The sequence below is a fragment of the Peromyscus leucopus genome, chromosome 9 (genome assembly GCF_004664715.2).
Source record: "Peromyscus leucopus breed LL Stock chromosome 9, UCI_PerLeu_2.1, whole genome shotgun sequence".
NCBI classification, from domain to species: domain Eukaryota; kingdom Metazoa; phylum Chordata; class Mammalia; order Rodentia; family Cricetidae; genus Peromyscus; species Peromyscus leucopus.
Genome location: NC_051070.1, coordinates 50,265,778 through 50,273,852, shown reverse-complemented (window position 1 = coordinate 50,273,852; position 8,075 = coordinate 50,265,778). Strand labels below are relative to the sequence as shown.

The window sequence follows — 8,075 nt, the reverse complement described above, 5'->3', positions numbered from 1 at the left end:
AACAAATGTCAAGGCTACCATATGGCCCAGGAACCCACGACCTACTGTTTTCCTACTGAGGTAGAGGCCACATCTCTATTTGTAAGTCAGGAGGTAATTCCTACTGTCATTCATCTGGTGAATGGGTGGATGTATCCAACTAAAGCACAAACCAGCAGCTGACCTGGCTAGGACTTTTGCCACATCCATATTGGCGGCTGTGTGAGTGTGAACTCTTACTCCCTAGAGCTCTGACCTGGCAGTGGACAGAGGAAAGCTTGTTTTTAGTTTTCCTGCCCCTGCTGAGATATGACAGCTACGTGAAGACTCTAGCCAGGCTCTGAGAGAACAAGAGGCAAAGGCTATAGACGACGCAAGTAAGTATCCGGTTAATCAGTACTTGCTCTTTTCTGTCTCAAAGCCATTGCCCAGGTTCGCCTGGACTCCCCCAACCATTTCTTGGTTGGCTTCCCTACACCCACTCATTCTCCTCTATGCTATCCTCTAGATCCTCTCTGGGAACAGTCTTTACACACCCATCTCATATCTTTCTGGCGTTTTCCTACTTCAGCACCAAATCCAGGAGCGCAAAGTAACCTGCTATATTAAATTTGCCACAGCAGCTGTCCTAAAGCTATCAGAATATGGGGCATGCAATGTTGACTCAGTGTCCTTTGTCACTGTGTGAGTGGCAGGACCTGTCATGCACAGTCATGACTATAGAAAGGAAAGTTTTATTCTGGAAGACTTGCATTTGTATGTGGGGGACAGAATGTGTGTGTGTGTGTGTGTGTGTGTGTGTGTGTGTGTGTGTGTGTGTGTGTGTGTGTGTGTGTTCAGGTATGCTTGCCCATTCATGCATGTGAGGGAGCCAGAGGTAAACGTCAGGTATCTTCCTCTATAACTCTCTAAGTATTATTTGAAATGGGTCTCTTACATTTGAGATGGGTCTCTCACATTTGAGATCGATCTCTCACTGGACCTGGAGCTGGTTATTTGGCTAGATTTCCTGCCTGGTGATCACACCATAAGAAAAATCATAGATAGCAAGGACTTATAAAGAAACTTTTTATTTATTTTTGATAGAGAGTTTTACTGTGTAGACCAAACTGGCCTTGAACTCATAGAGATTCACCTGCTTCTGCCCCCTGAATGCTGGCATAAAGGGCATGTATCCCCATGCATGGCAAAAAGGGACTTTTTGATGAGATTATGTATTTGAGGAAATGCTGTAAGTAACATAAAATAAATAAGAATTACTTGGAATAATACTTTATCACACCATGAAAATTTAAACTTTGTAAAAATATATAGGGAAGTAGAAATTAGACATCCTCTCACCTATGAGAGAGAAGCTCTTGACATATAAGTGACTGTATTTCCAAGCAGGTTTTGGTATAAACATACGCATTTGTGTTTGACTGTATGTATGTGGTTCTACTTGCCTGTATTATACCAGCAAGATGTCTCTGTCAATAAATCTAGGTCTCAGTACTAGAGATCAAAACTGCACATAAGTATCTCAGGTGTCACTGGACTCTTCCATCCTCCCATGGTAGCTCCTCACACATTGGGTGGTAGGTGTCTCTCCAGAAGCCTTCTGTGGACTTTCTGGTACTACAGATCAATGGCTTGCACCAGTCACATGTCTGCCTAAGACCCTGCCAACTAAGAATGGCCTCGTACTATCAACTCAGAAAGCAATGGCTTCTTCTCTATGACCAGCTGAATTACAACCTAAGCAAAACCCAGGATCTCTGAAGGAGACCTGAAGATGAAGTCTATGAATTTGCAGTACTACCAAACACCTACAGACCCGGCTGGTGATGCTTGGAGAATGCTAGTGGGTTGACTCATTATTTTGAAAACTGGCAAATTAGTAGAAAGAATGAGGAGCTCCTTCTGCTTTTCCTGTGTTGACTGGGAATCACTGAGGAAGGACATCCCTCTCTATGAAAGTATTCCAGCTCGTAAGTCAACAAGAAATAATACAATGCTACCATTCCCAACATCTGATGACTGCATGGACTGAGCATCATCAATTACCATGTCAGAGAAAGAAACCATCTTACTTCCATGGCACTGATGGAAGGGGCCACTGCTGCCTCAGAAGTCAGTTTTCCAGAAAAAGAAAGAAAGAAAGAAAGGAAGAAAGAAAGAAAGAAAGAAAGGAAGGAAGGAAGGAAAAAGAAGAAAGGAAGAAAAAAGAAAAAGAAAGAAAGAACACTAAGCAAAATTAAATACTTTCAAGACTCTAAATCTACTTACTAATTTATGGTGAACATGAAGGTGTGTACTCAGGACAAGTAACTTGACTTTTCCAATTAATAAGTTGCATAAAACAGAAGAGGCAGGAGAAGGAACTTATGCATTAAAAGGAAGAAGTAAGGATTATGACTCAATCACTGTGCCTGACTTCATTTGAATCCCAAGTCAAGCTGCCAGGGGACTGTGGTACCCTTTAAGTACTTGAGGACTTAGGCTCTGAAAGAGTGTTGCATGGCCAAGGAACTAGTGGTAGTTTTTGTGGGTGTGATATATTTGATTAGAATTTTTAAGACGCTTTATCTTTTAGAGATAGTCTCTGAAACATTGGTAGATGAGTAAGATGCTTCATACAAGCATGGTGGTGGTGAAGAGAAAGTATTAATCAAGCAAGGTGGGTCACAAAGTATTGATGGCTGAATGAGTCAGATTTTTACTTTCCTTTTAATTATTCTATGCTCACATATTTTTCCTTAATTTTAAAATTTGCAGCTTTTAATCTGTCATGCTTTAACTTACCCAAACAGTGGGCTACAGAATATATAGGTTATTTCCCGAGTACTGTTATGTGAACGGCAGTGTCCTTTCCTATTCATATGGTAGAACCTGGTATCCAGTGTGGTGACATTACAGTGGGCCTTTAGGTCACAGGAGAAGGGAGGAGACTCCAGGGACCTCCTCACCTATTTAGCTACTTCAAGAGAGTGCTATCCTTTCCACAATGTGGGAAAAAACAACAAGGTGCTGTCTACCAAGCAGAAAGCAAGCTTTTAGCAGACACCAGGTCTTCCCATGGCTTTACCTTGGGCTTCCTGGCTCCCAGAAGGGTGACCAATACATTTCTGCTTATATATGACCCACACTAAGGTATTTGGTGAGGGCAGCCTGAATGGACAGACACCATGTTCTCCAATTACAAACAATGCTACTGTGACCAGCCTTCTACATGTTTCATACTAAATTCCTAACTGTAAGATTGCCAGGGGGCAGAATGTCTTCCAGAAAAGTCTTCCTCTAACACGCTGGGCTTTTTCAGTTACATTTTAAAAATATTTAAGTAATCCTAAGTTTGTTTGTTTGTTTGTTTGGTTTTTTTTCTACCCTTCTATTAGGGGTGTGGATTAAATTTAGAATAGACTCCTTCCTAAGGATAAGGCCTGCCTCTTCACTTTGCCTTGCCCTGGTTATATATTGTCTTTCTAACTGGACATCACTAAACTCTATCAGTTCTTTTGAAAGCTTTTCAGTTCATTTCCTCAAGGGTCAAAGTACAGTTAGGTCAGACCCAAAAGTGGGACAATTCAGGCAGTGTTTGCCCAGGGGATCTAGAGAAGCCCAGCCCTGCTGGTCTGCTCTTGTCTGAAGTCTCTAGAAGTACATATGAAGCAAAGCGTGCAAACGATCATTGTTTCAGTGGAGGGCTTGATCCAGGCTATGATGTTAAGCTGGTGTAAATTGGGCTACAACATTGTACTATAAGCATCTATAATACTCAGAACCAAGACCTGCTTGCCTTACAACCTGCTCTGCTCATGACCACCCTAGTACCCTGCTCTTACAATACTGGGAAAGGCCACGTTAGAGCACACCACTGACCACAAGTTTGTGCAAAATGCAAAGAGCATTTGCTCCAGTGACTGAGGCTACTCAACTGTCTTCTGGGCATCTTGCTGTTTCAGGTACAAGGAAGAAAAGCTGAAGAAGAAATTAAAATGTCACTTTCTAGGAGGGGTCTGGATGTTTTCTTTTCCCTCAAATGTAGGCAGAGTTTTTCTGTGTCCCAGCAGCTGCTCCCAAATAACCAGACTAAGACTTATTATTAATTATAAATGATTGGCTGATAGCTCAGGCTTGTTACTAATTCTTACATTTTAAATTAACCCCTATTTCTTATCTACCCTCTGCCATGTGGCAGTACCTTCAACATGGCATGTTCATCTTGTTTCTCTCTGCATCGCCTGAGACTTCGGCGATTCTGCCCTCCTTCCTCCTAGTGTCCTCTCTGCCCCCCAAATCCTGCCTAGCCATTGTCCAATCAGCTTTTTATTAACAGTGAGAGCAACTCGTCATTACAGTGTACAAAAGATTATTCCACAGCATTCAAGCCTTACATAGAGCAGTCAAAAAGTAACAACTTCCAGAGCCTACCGCTAGACAGCTATCCTGTGAATGGATAACATACTACCCCAGCTCCGTGACAACTCCACCATCTAGGACAGCCATCCACAAATGCCTTTGAATTTCACTTATCAAAAACTGGAAAGGAAGCTGGGCAGTGGTGGCACACGCCTTTAATCCCAGCTCTTGGGAGGCAGAGGCAGGCCAATCTCTGAGTTTGAGGCCAGCCTGGAGAAGGAAAAGAAAGGAACCATTTGTGTGTTGCCTACAGTCCTAGCGCTTGGGGGGTTCAGGTTTTGGTATCAGATGTTCAAGGTTAGTCTTAGCTACTTTGTCTCAAAAAGACTTTCTGAAAAGGAGCTGTGTGCATAATTGAATCACCTAAAACATCTGTACCAATTTCAGTTCTCACATTCCATCACTATATTACATTTCAGCGTTAATTATGTGAGCAAGCACCAACTTTATTCCTGTATTTCTTAGATATACTCTTAAGCTGTATATTATTGAGTGAATGTAGCCATTTACTAAAGGTTTCTTTGATCGAAAATGACTATTGAGTCAGCCGTGGTGGCGCACGCCTTTAGTCCCAGCACCAGGGAGGTAGAGGCAGGTGGATCTCCATGAGTCCCAGGACAGCCTGGTCTACAAAATGAGCTCCAAGACAGCTAGAGGTTGTTACACAGAAAAAAACCTATCTTGAAAAAAACAAACAACAAAAGACTATTGAGTGCTATCACTTTAAATAATCAATCAAAACTTTCCTATTTCTTTGACCTGTTTATGTAGAATAACTCTTACCATTGTATCATATTTATACCACTGAAATGATCCCGATATTCATCGTGGTATTTATTGTTGGATCTTACTTGTTGATAGTTTATTTAGGATTTTAAAAAATATATGTCATCTTTGTCCGGCTTAGTACCAGCAGCATGTTGTGTGAAATAGTAAACAGACCAATGCTCCATCTTAAAGGCAATGATTTGGAGCCCATAAAAATATATGACACGTATTTCGAATTTTTTTTCCGACCTTCCACATCTAGTCTTGATTCCATTTTCTAAAATTATCTCGTGCCCATTTTCTCCTCTCTTTAAGCCCAGTCCACTATTGTACTAAATTCAGGGGCTGCCGGTGTTCTGCCTAAACTGAGCTTTTAGCCTCCAGCCAGTAAACTTGCTCAAGACCAAGAATCATGCGGACCTCTTCCCAAGAGCCCTTTGTGGATCCTGTGACCCAGGTTGCAGTAACACTGCTAAGGCCTTCATCATTTGACCCACTTTTCTGAGTCATCTGGAAAGAAACCACATGGTCAAGGAGTGAAGAGATGGCCTTGAGTCCTGGCCTTACCTCTAATTGGATGGCCGGAAGCAAGTCACCTAAATCTCTGCTGTCTCCCCTGTAAGTGGCCTGAGATCACGTACTATGAAAAGCGGAGGCCAAGAAAATAAGGAAGTACATTCCTTTAAAATTTCCACTGAAAATCATATATATGTATATATTTATAGGGCACAGTTTTTTGATATATGTATACACTATGTGATGGCAAAATCAAGCAGGGGGAGGAGGGAGGAAGGTTATGGAGTTCGAGCCTCACTTGGGCATCTAGGGAGACCCTGTTCCGCAATTATCTATTCCCTTAGCAATTTTTGGTGTGCACTGTTAATAACTGTAGCCGCCGGGTAGTACAGTGGCTTTCTTGAGCTTGCTCCTCCTAACTGAAATCTGATCACTAGCTCCCGTGTCCCTTTTCCCTAGTCCCAGTAACCACCGCTCTACTGTGCCGGTGAGACTTTTTAAAAGCTCCTTAAATGAGATCCGTAAGTATCTGCCCGGTGCCTACTCTGCTCAACATCCTCCAGGTTCGTTCCACATCGTCCCAGGTGACAGAATTTCCTTCATTTTTAAAAAACGGGACCGATCTCTGTGCCTTCCAACACCACACAATGAGGTCGGCCTCCTCCGGGATGGAGTGGGTAAGCCTGGACTCGCACCCGCCGGCTCTTGGTTTCGCAGCAGGCAGAAAAAAAAAACCAAAAAACAACGCCTTTAAATGTAAGCCCCTAAACCTGGAGAGGCATAAGTCGCCCGAAATGTGGGCGCTAAGACAGAATGAGGGGTGCAGCACAGGGGTCCCCACCGAGGCTGGGCTGCAGGCAGGGTCGCCGGCGAGGGCGGAGGAGGGGGGGGAGGAGGAGGAGGAGGAGGGGCGCCGCGCGCAGCCCCCTCCCCTCCCCTGCTACCCCCTCCCCTTCCCGCATTCCCCGGGCCCTCTCCTCCCCTCCCCTCGTTTCTCTTCCCACTCCGCGGCCCCCTCCTCCCCGCACGGCTGAACTCGAGCGCTGCCCGCCGAGCCGGGGCCGCTTCACTGGGGGGGAGGCGCCAAGTGTCGGCTGTTCCCGGCCGAGCAGTCCCCGCTGCCGGCGGCGGAGCGGACGCGAAACCCGGAGGTAAGCGTGCGTGTGGGCGGCGGGCGGCGGGCGAGCGGGCGGGCCCCGGGGAACCCAGGCCGGGCGGAGGCCTCACCCTGCGCCGGCCCGGCTGCGCAGCCGCTGCGGGGGGCTGGGCGCGCCTCCATTCCCACCCGGGCCGCAGGCTGAGGGGGGCTGGGGGGGGGCGCCCCGGCGCGCACGCGCGAGCCCGTGGGCGAGGTCGACGGCGCGGTTCTGGGTTCACGTCCCTTTCCCGGGCCCTGGGACCGCGCCCCATTGCGCATGCGCGCAGGCCTGGACTAGGGTCCACTTTTTGGCGTCGCCCCAAGGCCACGAGGCTAGGATTCCTGGTTCCCGCTCGCGGTTGGGGAGAGGCGGGAGGGCTGAGCCCCCCCTCCCGGGGGTCCCCCAGCTACCGGTGCGCGAGCTAGCCGTGCTCTTTCCAGGTCTTTCCGCCCGGGACCGCCTCGCGGCTCACTTTTGCAGGCCTTGGGTCGCCAGGTGGAGGGATGGCGGGGAAGGCCTGGCTCTGCATCCAGAGCCGCCCCAAGATTCTCGGCCTGCCACTTGGGCCCTACTTCGGCCGGAAGCGGAGGGGTTTAGCGGTGGGAAACTTGCCCGTTGTCCCCTCCTTGGCGGAGATGGGACTTCCGCCCGAGTTGAAGACAGGTTTAGAGCCGACCTTTTGCCGTTCGTTGTTCTTTACAAGGTAAAGATCGAACCCGGACTGTAACAAAGGACACAAAAGTCGAGATGCTTTCTAGCGCACCCGAGCGGCTGCCCTGGCTGCCCGAAACTAGGCTTCGGTCACATGAGGCCGCTTGGCGAGAGAGCAGTGGAAAACGGATTTTCGTTGGGAAGGTCCTAACTTGAAATAGTGGGCAAGTGGGCAGGGCCAGGTGTGGTCCGGTGTGTCGCGGACCCATCCTGTCTCGGCTCCAGTCACCATTAAAGCCTTATAAAGCTGGAGGGAGAGGCACACGGTGCCTCCCTTTAGAGTAGCTTCCATCCTGCCAGAACCGTTACTTGGTGACTTAACCCCTGCCATAGCCAAATAAAAGTGATCGAGGAGTTCACGAACAGCCCTGCGGAACTTAGCTCTTTTGTCCCGCGATAGTCCACTGTTTACCAGTCGTTGGGTTCCTCAGTTTCTGCACCTTCCCAGTGAAGTCTGCCACCTTCCCGGGCAATGGCAGGAAGTTATGTCAGTTTCAAGAGGCCAGGGGCTACTATGGAGAGTGTCTAACAATGCCATTACTTCTGTGCCTTGTAGTCTTG

General features: G+C 47.2%; 1 protein-coding gene across 9 annotated transcripts in view; it reads left to right on the top strand.

Moving 5' to 3' along the window:
• Positions 1–6,111: 6,111 nt before the first annotated feature.
• The window catches only part of Rcbtb2 (RCC1 and BTB domain containing protein 2), a 43,437-nt gene continuing 41,473 nt past the window's right edge, over positions 6,112–8,075 (top strand). For 4 of the 9 annotated variants that reach the window (XM_028877646.2, XM_028877644.2, XM_028877643.2 and 1 more), the window contains exon 1: positions 6,629–6,815. The gene's annotated coding sequence lies outside the window, so the exon portion shown is untranslated. The other 5 variants (XM_028877640.2, XM_028877638.2, XM_028877639.2 and 2 more) reach the window with 5 other exon arrangements.